Source organism: Arvicola amphibius, chromosome 2 (genome assembly GCF_903992535.2).
Source record: "Arvicola amphibius chromosome 2, mArvAmp1.2, whole genome shotgun sequence".
NCBI lineage: Eukaryota > Metazoa > Chordata > Mammalia > Rodentia > Cricetidae > Arvicola > Arvicola amphibius.
The window spans coordinates 142307497-142320659 of NC_052048.2; positions in this window are offsets into that span (position 1 = coordinate 142307497).

The window sequence follows — 13163 nt, forward strand, 5'->3', positions numbered from 1 at the left end:
ATTTTAAATTAGGAAATAATTATGATTAATCTTGTTCTAAGTTAATGTACAATACGACCACTTCGAATAGTTACTCAGGGAGCATTAAAGCATATAACTTCAACCATACACCAGCTGTCCAATGAGATGTAGACATTTCCAACTACCAGTCTTAAACTATTACAGCAGTCAGGTAACAGGTGGTAGAAAAGGAGTATTCAAAAGTTCGAAGTTCTGCTCTGGAAACACTACTTGTGACCTGGGAATGTTTTTCAGTGGGAAAACTCCTTCCTTTCCCCATCCTACCTTGCAGGATATTTTCAGGGTTACAAATTAGGCCAATGAGATACCAATACCATTGCTTTCTGCAAGAAGAGGTTATTTGTGTAATATTACAATAGCTGTAGAAAAGCGAATGCTCATTCATTAATTAACCTCAACTATATGCCAAGAATGCTCATTGTAAGGTTATTTTTCCTTTCAAAAAAAAACCCAGTTCCATTTAATTTGCTATTTTCAAGCACTGACCTAGAAGTGCCAGCCAGTGCAATAAGACAAGAAAGAGATACATGAAAGAAATAGTATTAGCATTGAAGGGAGAGAAGGTATTTACTAGTAATGAGATTGTCTTTCTGGATGAGTCAAGATCAACTAAAAGAGCAATTTTGTTACATGTGAGCAAAGTCTATACAATGCAATTAGTTTTTTATATATGTAATTAATCCATATAGATGTGGGTGGTAAAAAACATTTCATTCACAATGACAAGTGTGCCCTATATTGAACTGAAATATAAAGCCAACATGAGCTTATAATACAGTATTAGTGGAAGGACAGCCAGATTACTAAAAATAAATAGGTAGTGGTGCTGGGAAAACTACTCAGCTAGTAAAGCACTGTGTACAAGCAGGAGGACCCAAGTTCAGACCCCCAGCACACATGTAGCAAGCCTTGCATTGCACCATGTGCGTGTAATAGAAGTGCTGGGGACATAGAGACGGGGTGTTCTGGGACATGCTGGCCAGACTGTCTCACCAAATTGTTGAGATCCAGGTTCAGTGACAGACACTGTCTCAAAAAGTAAGATGAACAAGGATTGAGGAAGACACCTCTATGCTCCACATACACATGCAAGCACACGCAAATATGTACATACAGAGACATACAAAATAGCTACGAAGTAGGCTACGCTCATATGGAGGTGTGAGAATGCGAAGTTAATACTTGTAATGAGTAGAGACAATGCAGTACACTCAGTGAATGGTATGACAGTTACTGGCAAACACTTTTCAAATTGCAATCCCAAACATAAATTGTAGAGAGTATGAAATTTGCATACAAAATAAACTCATACAAGGAATTAATAATACTGTGTTGCACCAAGACAGGAACTGGGTGTTACTGTAGGTGAGGGAATGAGACTCAGAACGACAAATACCGCAATTCTCTCTCATATGCGGAATTGAGCACTTGATTTTTAATATGTGTGTATTTATGGGTGTGAGTGTGGGCATAGACCATGAACTAGGAAAGGGATCATAAGAGGGGCAAGAGACTTGAAGGATGAGGGGCGAGGGGGGTACAATACAATGCATGGAAGTGGAAGGAGGATTACGTGGAAGGGAAGGGTCCAAGAAGATATGCCAGAGGGTAGGAGAGAGGAACAGAAGGGCAGGAGAAACCAAGACCAAATATGTTACGTATGTATAAAAACCCAAAATAAAAACTATTACTTCATACATTAAATAAGACAAAAAAAAAGACAAACACTTTTTTTTTTACAGTTTAAAACTTGTGACTCCATGAAGTCTTTGGTAAAAAGATAACATAGACAAAGAGAAAATCAAACAATAAACTTAGAAATTAAATTGAAATCTATGACAGAGTGTCATGAATATATTGAAATCAGTATAAATAACTAAATCTAGTTTAAAAGGACAAATGAAAGCTTTGCAGAATAAACTTACGTTCTTTAGGACTGACCTTTTGCACTTGATGGTAAATGCTGATTAATTAACATATGCTATATGTTAATATATCATATACCATACAACATATACCATATAACATATGGTATATGTTAATTAATATGGTATATGTTAATTAATTAACAAAGCAGAAATGGATGCTTGATGCTTGAATTCTTTACATTTAAGACTTAAAATGTCAGAAATCCTTTTATTTTTAAATGAGAGGTTTATATGAATGAACTGATTTCCAAACTATGGGGATTGTCCTTGTTTTAATTAAAATCCTTCGTAGGGCACCTAGCGCTACTACACGCAAATGGAGATGGGTGTTCAATGCTAACGATGTGCCCTACAGAACTGCTCACACGGTGTGTGAGACAGTTTATAATCATGGACTCCTTCATGACAGCAAACATGACTGATTAGATCAATATCATTTGCATATCATTATGGGTTTGATGTTGTCTCTTCTTACATCTTAATCACATCTTAGTATGCTAAGAGAATATCAGCAAAATTATGGAAACTTTCTCACATTCTATCTCTTATGGGATCTACAGACGGAAAAAGTAGTGAAGTCTTGTGAGATGTTGTGTCACTAATTTGATGATATATTGCTTTGGAAATATATGATCCTTAGTTTTAATTGCGGTGTAAGCTACTTGTTCCTAAAAGTCGCCACTTCTCTTGTTTTCCTGGCATCATCGGTTATACCAGCTGGGTGCTTACTGAACTTACCAGTTCAACTAATATCTCTTTTAAGCACCTAATACACGTACGAGTATGTTGGGAACTAGAGTAAGTAAGATAGATGTGATTTTGACCTCATAGACTTTATAGTCTCTGGGGAGTCAATGAGACAAGCGTGCTAGGTTCAAAACCGGCATTGCTCAAAGGAAGTTCAGCAGCTGTCAGAGCAAATCAAGCAAGTAACAGGTTCATCCCTTGTTATCCCAGCCCCAGGCAAGTATTTTCAACCCCTAATAAAACACTCAAATTATTTTTAGATATTTGACTGTGCTCCAAGTACCGAGCTAGACACTTTGTAGATCTTGAGAAATAAATAATTATCTCATTTATGAGCGAGGAAGTTGCTAGAGTGTTTAATGACAAACCAAGTGTTGTGTAATGGGTAAGTCATGGCCTTAAGGTCAGACAGCCTGGTGAATCTTGGCTACACTGTCAATTTACTGGGTGAACAGTTTCCTTTATAATCCCAAACATCAGCCTTTTCTACCTATAAAAACAGAAATAAAACCAGGCAAGTTGATGCAAGCATTTGCTACAGAAAAGGAGGTAAGTTCAATTATGTAAAGCATTCAGAGGAAATTACTTTGTGTTGCAAATGCTTAAGGCAGAACTTAAGGAGTGAGTAAGTAATAAGGTGTTTGTTAGACAAGACTGGGAAAGGGAAGAAGATCCAAGGTATGGGCGGGGACCAGGAAGTCTGGTGAGGAGTTCAGGAAGCATCTGAAAAATGATTTGGAGTCTAAAGAAAGCCTTGTCAAATGGCTTTGTCCGAAGACCAATGGGAAAGTATAGACGTTTTTTAAAAATCCGATTTCCGATGTCAAAAGGCTACTCTGTGGTCATTTAGATGCTTGTTGAGAGACTAGAAAAATATGTTAGGAGACATTGGTCAAAACCAAAGAACAAGAGTAGGGGAAAGTAACCACTTGGGGAGACAGGATGTGGAGGCCTTTCATGGCATGCATGTGAGGCAGATAAGACCCCTGTTTTTAAAGAGAAATTGGGCTTGGAAATACCAGGTTGTTTCCAACGCTGGTTAGCCAAGCAACAGACGGAATCCATGCACAGTTCGATACCAAATCAAATGTGCATTTCTTTCTGCAGCATGCTGCCTTTCCAGGGGACAAGCCAGGGGTGCTGGAGTTGAGCCCATGGCAATGATGATCAAAAGCACAAAAATGACACAGTCTTTTATGTTTGATGTCTGATGTGGAGAATGAAGAAGAGGTCTGGATGACTCGCAGACAGAGGAAGGCATGGATGATTACAGAGGAACTTATGTGGAGTAGAATACGGGGTTTTCAAAGCGTGGCAGGGAAGAAAAGTGATCTTTGGGCACTCAGAGTATTGGAGCAGCTTGCACTTAGAAAAAGATGAGGGCCTTAGAAGGTCTTGGCTAATATTTCTCCTTATTTTTTAAAACAAATACAGACCTCAGAAGTGGGATTTGGTTTTATACTTTAAAAGCCTTGCTTCCCAGTGTAGGGCAGTGTTTGAATCTGTGTATAACTAGAGATTATCTGGAGTATGAATAGCAACACCAGGAAGACTGGGGTCCTCTCTCAGATTCAACCAGACCCATGGCTGGCCACTGGCTTCAGGAGCAACTCAGGTGCTGTGGAGACCTTCTAGACACCAATAAGATGTCCTTACTTGAGTGAGTTTTGGCCATTCACTGTCAAAAAGGTATACCAGAAAATCTGTGCAGGCTGTTCAGGCTTTCAAAAGTGAATCAGGAGGTGGGCGTGGTGGCGCATGCCTTCAATCCCAGTACATGAGAAGCAGAAGCGGGCAGGCAGACCGCTGAATTCCAGGGTAGCCTGGTCTACAGAGTGAGTTTAAGGACAACTAGGGCTACACAGACAAAACACATCTTGAACAACAACAGCAACAAAAACTTGAATCAGAGTAGAGAGAGCCATTAAATTAGAAAAAGATAAATTTAAATTGCCAGTCAAATTAAAGACCTCCAGCGCTGTCATGCATGATGTAAATGAATGGAGTAGCCTTGAGCCTCACCCTGAAACTTGTAACCTGCCCCTGTCTGGGAAGAAAATCTGGTAATATGTCCATGTCAAATTGCTTTCTATCTTTCATCCCTGCTTCAATCTCTGTCCCTGCCTTTCTGTCCTTGAACACTATGACACCACTCTCAGACCTGGAGACACTCAGAATGTGTCTGACAGGTTTTGGGATGCGTGCCTACAGAGTTAGAGTCAAAAGTCAAGAAGAGGGGGTAGAGGACTTCCAAAGCTCCGAACTGAAACAGGAATTATAAAATAGAATTATCGGTAAATGTGCTGCAGAAAACACAATCCTCAATAAATAAATAAAACATCAAGTTACAGGCTCTGAAAAATTGCTGAATCATGTATAGCAGACAAAAAAGGCACTCTGCAATGTATTTTTTAAAGACCCATTCAAATAGATAAGCCCAGCAATAGAAAAATGGCCAAGGAACAGATAGACATGAAAGAACAAACACAAGAGATTACTCCAGACGCCAACGATGTTTCCCCTCACAGGAGACCACAAGGGCATCTTAAAACAAGAAATCAATTTGCACCTACAAATTGGCTTAAAATATCTAATAATAGGTGCCTATTGCTGTTGGGTTATGGGAAAATAGACATTATCTTATGATACATTTAAAAATATAGCCGGGCGGTGGTGGTGCATGCCTTTAATCCCAGCACTCGGGAGGCAGAGGCAGGGGGATCTCTGAGTTCGAGGCCAGCCTGGTCTACAAGAGCTAGTTCCAGGACAGGCTCTAGAAACTACAGGGAAACCCTGTCTCAAAAAACCAAAAAGAAAAAAAAAAAGAAAATATAAACGGGCATAAATATTCCTGGGGTGTGATTCAGCAATATTTCAAAAGGCTTAAACACAGTCATGTCCTTTGACCCCAAAAGAGGAATATATTGATTTAAAAATACTTCTTCTGAAGGCAGTAACTAGAGATAGGCATAAAAATTTGCCTGTAAAAGTATTCATCTTAGTAACCTTGTAAGAATACGAAACTAAAACAACCTAAATCTCCACGTTTATTAGACAATATTGGTCATGTCTCTCAAATAAATTATTATTTAGACTTTAACTTTTGTGGTGTAGATAAAATATAAATGATTATAAAGTACTATAACTATAAAAGTAATATAATTAAAATTAGGTATAGTGATATGAAAATCCTATAAAAATGGACTCCTGTATACTTGTAAGTATTTGTATATCTGTATCCATATTTAACTTAACATTTGCAAGAAGGAAAAACTGGGACATCTTTGAGGGCAGAGATTATCTGTTATCTAGTCCATGGGTTAGCTCCAAAGTTTCCACACAAGGGGAATTTTCTACTTTATTGAAAAGTTTAAGGAAATAAACTGTCATTTTTCCCCTTTATGATTCTTTAATTGTAAAAAAAAGTTCTGAATTCTACTCTTTAGTCAGAGCAAAAGAATAAATTTTAGTTTTGAAGAAAACGCTAATGAACAAAATTAACAGCTAAGGACTGAACCCAAGAGTGAATTGTCAGTATGGGGCTCACAAAATTGAAAAACCCAATTCAAGCAAAGGGGAAGAGGTGACGCTGTAGGAAGTTAAACAAATACACATGTGCTTCACCCCCACAGCTACTTTGTGTCATCCCTCTGTGACAGCATGATGGCTTCAAAGCTGCTCTACGCAGCACCCTGGAAGAGAGCTCTCAAGATATTATCTCAAGCGTGAAATTTCTTCCAGGTTTCCCTTTTAACATCTGTTTGAATTTTATATTCGTGTTCCATGATAAGACTATTTAATTTCATATAAAATCACTTGAAGTTGTTTAACTCTTAAATCACATCGATTCTTTGGGAAATGTGTGTGTGCTCACGGTCACCCCTTGAGGACCTTTAGGAGAATGCCTCGTCCCAGATGGAACCACAGTGCCTGCGAGCAGGAGCAGCACCGGCTGGAAAAAAGAGTCCAAATGAGGATTTGCTCGCCTGAGCTCAGGAGGGGGAGTGGGCTAGCTAGTTGATATTAGCATGCCATCTGCTTGGCAGGTATAGCTCTGCAATGCGAAAACATCTCAAAGGGCAAGGATTAAATTAGATAGGACGCGTTCGTTGAGCATTGCCTGACGTGCAGTATTCTCTCAATAAACGTTCGCGGTTATTTTCATCAGCATAGATGGGGTTCACGCTCAAATGTCACTGCCCCTTATCAGTAATTACTGTTACTCTGATTCAATGGAAATCAAGCCATATTCACATGTGACTTGAATCCTCAAGGAAAATTTTCTCACAAAAGTAAACGATCACAGTAGTATGTGTGCCCACATTTATTTCTCTTTGGGAATTAATAAATGAATCTGTCTAAAACACTGACCATCCCTCCATGAACTGCATAATCAAATTTCTCTAGTGATGAAATGGTGGTGATTTTTATCAAAATAATGCTGCTGCCTGAGAAATACCTGGGCTGCGATTCTTTTTAAAAATACATTTACTTAGTGGTGGCTCATGCCTTTAATCTTAACACTTGGGAGACAGAGGCAGGCAGATCTCTGTGAGTTCAAGGCCAGTCTGGTCTACAGAGCAAGTTCTAGAAGTGAAGCACGATTAACAAAAACCCAGAGAGAGAGAAATTGGGGTTCAACTTGAAAACCCGAAAAGCAAAACAATCAGCCACTGGCTCTTACCTTGACCTCAGTCTGAAATGGCGATCCTGCCTCTGGGAATCTCAGAATGAAACTGTGTGTGTGACAGCTGCCTCCCCCTGTCTTACATTCCTCTCTAGGGCTGGGATTAAAGGCGTGCACCACGGGGATTAAAGGTGAGTATCATTGTGGCTACTGGGATTTAAGGTGTGTGTTTTTGTGGCTACTGGGATTAAAGGTGTGTGTTACCACAATCTGATCTATAAGGCTGAGTAGTGGGACTGTTTTACTCTCAGATATTCAGGCAGTCCTTATTTATTAAAATACAATAGAAATGCCACTACATAGGAGAGTCAAGATTATACAAAGAAACCCTATCTTGAAAAAATGAAAAAATAGATATTTTCAAACAGTTATTATTTTATGCATATCAGTGTTTTCCTGCATGTATGTCTGTATGCCACATGCATGTCCGGTGCCTAAGGAGGTCAGAAGAAGGTATCAGATACCGTGGAACTGAAGTTATAGATGGTTATGAACTGCCACGTAGGTGAAATTGAACTCAGAAATTCTGGAAGAGCAGCCAGTGCTCTTAACCTCTTAATTATGTCTCCAGCACTCTATCCTCTATGTGTGTGTGTGTGTGTGTGTGTGTGTGTGTGTGTGTACCCGCAGGGGCTAGAAGAAGACATCAGATTTCCTGGAGCTGGAGTTACAAGTGATTCTGAGTAACCTGACACAGATGCTGAGAACCAAACTTGTGTCCTCTGGAAGAAGAGCAAGTGTCTTAACCCCTGGGCCATCTCTCCAACTCCGTGATTCTTTCTAACAACTAACAGTCGTTCATTTCCATATTCACCATTGACAAGAACATAATTTCCTTGTGGCTCCCATAGCTGGTAAAGCAGAAGCTTTTAGATCCTTTGTTACACGTCACAGTAAGAACGAATATATTCATTCTTATGTTATTATTATTATTATTATTATTCTAATGTGTGCAGAGCACACATTAGGACTCTAAGAAGTAATGCTTGCCCTTCCCACACTTATTATCTAAGGCCAGAGAGGTGAGCCTGACTCACGTGGAACCCACAGATGAAAGCAGCTTGGTCTGCCATGCTAAGCCTCTCTGTTTCTTGCCTCTCTGTTTCTTGCCTCTCCTCTGTTTACGCCACTGACCAGCCTGACTTGCACTAGTCTATGCCTTATACACACGTTCTCTGCCTGTGTCATTGTGGTTTAAATCACAGCTATCAGTGCAAGTGTAATTCAGCCTGAATTACGTCTTCAGCTATTCATCTTTTCTGGAGTTTTAAGGGACATTTTTAATATATTTCTTTAGCTGAAATCCTCTAAGCATCTGCTAAGTTCTGACATCAGAGTTATCCAGAGACTTAGAGTGAATGAGGAAACTTTTTTTTTCTCTATGAGATGCTCATTCATCCAACAGACATTTGTGTGTTGGGCATTGTGCTCTCGGCCACCAACGCCAAGCCACCCACACTTTGACCATTCCAGCCTGCCTCGCCTCCACCATTTGAACAGGACCATCTCTGTGTATTCTGTGGGAGCAAGTCCTTGCGCTTAGTTCTTATGTTGTGCATGAGTTAATATGTAGACGTTAACAAGCTAATGTGGTATTTTATGTCTGATTTTTTGCAAACAAGAAAAATAGGTTTTGGATTCATATTGTTCTGGGTTAGTCAGGGATAGGGTTAGGCCTGGGGTAGACTAACATCTTTCTTCTGCTTATCTATTGCCTCATGCTAAACATAATTTCTTCATGTGTAACCTCTTAATAAGAATTTTGTAAAGACTGAATAGAAGAAATACAAGTATAAGTTTTAAAAATGCCTTATGATGCAGCCATTGCCTAATTGGTGGCAAGCTGTTATTTAACTATTCCATTCACTTGATTTTTTTCCCAGTCAGCCATGTGTAAGGATGAGAGATAGCACAGCACATCACAGTCTTCCTGTAGGGAGACTGCGCGTTTGTTTTCCAGCCACCCAGACCCGAATAGTCACACAAAATTGTAATTAAACAGCACTGTTTGGCCGATGGCTCAGGGGTATTTCTAGCTAGCTTTTACATCTTAAATTAACCCATTTCTGTTATCATATGCATTACCACATGGCCATGGCATTACCTCATTTTCTATATATCTTGTTTCCTCGGTGACTGGCTGGCATCTGCTTGATTCTGCCTGCTCTCTCTATATAAATATCTCTGATTGGATTTCCTGCCTGGCTTTACTCTGCTAAGCCATTGGCCAGTACAGCTTTATTCATCAACCAATAAATGCAACACATACAGGACATCCCACATCACACAGGTTAACACAGCACAGTACAGCATCATCATAAGTACTTCACGTAATTTACTATGTGAATTAAAAAAAAACTCGAAGTTATTCTTTCCATTTTATCAATGAGGAAACCAAACTTATAAAATTCAATTTGCAGAGATAGATTTGAATCCTCAAGTTAGAAGAATGTTCAAAGCTCTGATTCTGTGTGTGGTGTAGGATCAATTGAGGGTTAAAATTTTCCACAGATAAGATCCAAACTCCTCCTGTGTACACCTGTGATAGTATGGATTTGCCAGTACCAAAGACAAAGACTCTAGACGTTTCATTATTTTTCCTCTCCCACTAGTTTAGGACCATTTGGGAAACACTTGGACATTAAATAGTTAGAATAGATAGAAGAGAAAGCCATGTTTTATAATAAAAACATTTGTGACCCGTTTGCCTGTCCTTTCCAGCCACATGTTACATTGCCCTGCAGTGGTCAGTGAGAAACATACTGAACAGCAGACTGAGCTGCAGGCCAAGCCGGTGGGGACTCCATCTGAGCATTTACTTACTGCCTGGCTCCCAGAGCTGCCTGCCTGGATGCTATAGCTTTCAGACAGTTCTGTGAGTTCCAGAAAGCTGTTCGGTTGGTGCATGCCTAAGCATGGTACAGCTGTTTGTTTTGGATAGTAATGAGTGCTTTTCCAGCTGTGCATTTCTCTACCTTCCTCTGTTTCCCTGGGGCCTGAGCATTCAGCAGCCCTGATTTTTTTTCTAAGCTGTTAAACTGAATCCAGAAATATCATTGTAGCATTTCAGGGAATCTGGTCTTGTCTGTTTTCAGTCTTAATGTTAAGCCTTAAAAAAATATATATATGTAACACACACACACACACACACACACACACACACACACACACACACATATCTCTTGTAATTTAACACCTGGGAACAGAGTTAAAATTATTTCCATTTGATGTATGCATACACGTTTTTCTTCCTTTTGTTGAATTAATGTCTTAAAATATATAAAACATTCACTTGATTCCAAAGTTAAACATATATAGCAACATACATTCAGAGAAGTCTTGCTTTCCTGACCATTGTCTTTTCTCTGTTCTCTCCTGCTTTTAGATGTAGTGATTTGAAAATTTTCTAATTTTTTTTTTAAAAAATACCACAATATATATTCAGTGTCGTGTTCATCTTGTGAGCACGCTGCATGGTGGTTTCTCACAGTCAAAGCACCCCCATGAACGCACCATCAGGTGCACAAACGGAATCCTACCAGCACTCAAGACTCTGACCTTTACCCTGCTGGTCTCCACCATCCCAGGGGCAGCTGCTCTCCTGTGGACCGACTCTGCCAGATGTTGGACTAGGAGTAGGACTGCACAGCCTGTGAAGTGCTTCCTATTCAACAATACTTTGATGTGCTCCCTCCAGGCTGTATGCAGTGGGATGTTCCTCTCTTCCGTCTGCTGGTGTATTGGATCAGACTGTATGCACACTGTACCACAAGGTGGTGATGGATATGGGTGGCTAGTTTGGAGTTCAAATCCAAACTAGTTCTTTTTCTTAAATATATTAAGTTTGTTTCCATTTAAAAATATTTTTAAGTTAACATACAAAGTGATGGGTTTCATTGTGACATCTTCATACAAATGTGTCACTTTGTTCTAATCCCTTCCCCACCCCCAATACACTGTCTCCTCTGTGACACTCTATACTGACCCCATTGTCATGCTCCCTTCTGCTTTCCTACCACCTGTATTCCATTGTGCCCTCTTCCCCACATGTGCCCCTCCTTTAATATCTCTTTCTCTCTCATGGTCCCCTTTCTGCTTTCATCACAAACACACACATGCTTGAGTGTGCAAACACATGCACAAGTACACACATGTGGAAGAGTGCACATACAGGCACTAGCACACGTGCACAAGGATATACCCCGGAACATGTGTACACACACACACATGCTCACACGCATTACAAAAAAAACATTCAGTATTTGTCTTAATGAGTCTGGCTTTTTAGAGTTAACTTCTCTTTTAAGAATATGGTCATGTTGTCTGGAAAGAGAAGTAATTTGACTTCCCATTTGTAACCCTTTTATTTCTTTTTCTGTCTTGCTGATATTTGAATGATTTGATGAATAAGGATGGAGAAGGTGGGTGCCCCAGCCTTATTCCTGGTTTCAGAGGAAGTGTGTTCATTTTCCATAGTTTTATGTAATGGTTACATGAACTATACAATGACTAGAGCTTTGCCTTATGTGGCCTTTGTTGTCCTGAGGTGTGTTCCTTCTGTCCCTAATGCCTTCTGAGTTTTACCAGAAAGGGAAATTGAACTTTGTAAAGGTCTTCGCTGTGTCAGTAGCACTGGTTGTTGGATCTGTTTGCGTTGTGCTTCTGTGTGTCTTTGGACACGTGTGCGGTTCTAGTGGCTATTTTGTGAAGAAGAGAATCGCTGTGTCTGCAGGCTATCGCAGACAGCGCAGTTTCCAGACTGTTCTCATTAGCATTCCCAGTCTGAGTTTTCCATTAGGTCCTCATATTTACCAACACTTGGGAATTCTGTCCTGTTACTTTATTCATTTTGTAAATCTCTCTTTTTTACATTTGTCTTGATTTTCCCTGGATCGTATCAGTTTTGGCTTAATAGCCCACTATTTATTTGTGCAAATAAAATACACACGTGTACTCTTCTGTCACACCAGAGGCAATCCTGTCTATCTAGTTCTCTGTCTTGCACATTTTTTTTTCTAAATTTCAACGTGTCCAGTGACTTCTGCGTAATTCAACATGTCTTTTGTTTTTATAGCTACATAGTATCTGACTGCATGAATATAGTTTAATTTTCTACCATTCTCTTATCAGTGGGCACTTAGATTATTTCCCAGATTTTCCTATATAAATATGCCATAATCAATGGAATTATTCACAAAACTTTTCACAGTTTTGCTACTGTGTCTTTGCATTGTATTCCTAGAACTGGTGTTGACAGGACCAAGATGGATGCATTTTTAATTTAGTTGTGCATTGACAGATTTCCATTTTCTTTCATGGAGCTTGTTCATTTTGTATTCCTACAAGCCATCTGTGAGACATGCACTTATATAACTCTTGCAATAAATTTTTTAGAATAGTATATAGCCAGGGAGTTAAGACTGGGGTACTTTTTTTTTTTAATGAAGAATTTTCAAAAGTTAAATATTTGATTTTTATAATATAACTTAATATACTACTTTAATATTCCTTATGTATATATTTTTGAGTTTAAAATATAATAAATATTCATGGTTTTTAAATCTTTTGGTTGTGAAGTTATGGAAAAAGTAAAGAATTCGTAGAGTCATGTAACTGAGAAACCAGAGGCAAAGACAGCCTGTTATTTTCAGGTACAGTAGGATCCAGGCTTAGTCTTCCTGCCCTCCCTCCCTTCTTCCCCAGGGGACTGAGCTTAGTGCTTCATCTGCTAGGCAAATGCTCTCCCGCTGGCTATAGCCCGACCTCAGCATGGTTTCTAT